This window comes from Arachis ipaensis, chromosome B6 (assembly GCF_059453495.1).
Source record: "Arachis ipaensis isolate K30076 ecotype BB chromosome B6, ASM5945349v1, whole genome shotgun sequence".
Lineage (NCBI taxonomy): Eukaryota > Viridiplantae > Streptophyta > Magnoliopsida > Fabales > Fabaceae > Arachis > Arachis ipaensis.
In genome coordinates, this window is record NC_142441.1 from 15186050 (window position 1) to 15186911 (window position 862).

The following is an 862-nucleotide window of genomic DNA, read 5'->3' on the forward strand; positions in this document are numbered from 1 at the left end:
TCTTCCGCCACTTAAGGCTGCAGCCTTAGCCTTTACTGCTCGGGTACGGGCCTTCTCCAGATCAGATTTTAGCTTAGCGTTTTCTTCCTCCAGCTCCGACTTCAAACCACCCACTCTCTCTACCCAAGCCCGGACAGAGTCAAGGAATGCATGAGTGGCACGAATGGAGGTCTTTTTCAACTCCTTAGCCAAGGCAATACTCACCCCTACCAATGGTGAAGGTGGCTTTGAATGGACACATCGTCCATACTTATCTGGCTGTGAGGGAGGATGTTCTTTTTGCTCTAGGAAAACTCGTCGAACTCCTTGTCGTTGATACTCAACTCCCCAGTAGTTTTTTGCTTTTTAGGAGGAGGACCCAAAGACGAAGGGGATGACGGGGTACCCGAGCTTTCCAACGGCAAATCAAAAGTAGACGGACAGACGGAGTAGGAATAAATTTCCTCTGAATAGCAGAGCCAAAGCTTGACTTCTTTGGTGTCGGGCGGGAGGAGGCGCCCTGGTCACTTGACCTTCAAGGCTGCGAGCTGCAACCGTCTTTTTTGTCTGACAAAGATATTTCATGGAAGAAGTCTTGGAAGCCATACTCTCTGAAAAAAGAGCGCAAAGGCACATTAACATGATAAAAAAATGTATAACACGAAGATAACATGAAAAGCTAGAGGTCAGAAAACTACCTAACTTGGACCAGAGTAGACTGGGGTCTCCTAAGTATCTCTTTGTGTCCAAGTGAGGAGCTCGGCCCCAGCACTCTTACAACACACCCACAAAGGCTTGTTCAACCTCATCTAGATTATCTATATTGAATTTGGTCACTACAGGGTGTTCTTGTCAGAAAAGAGGAAAGGAAGGTTTGTCACTC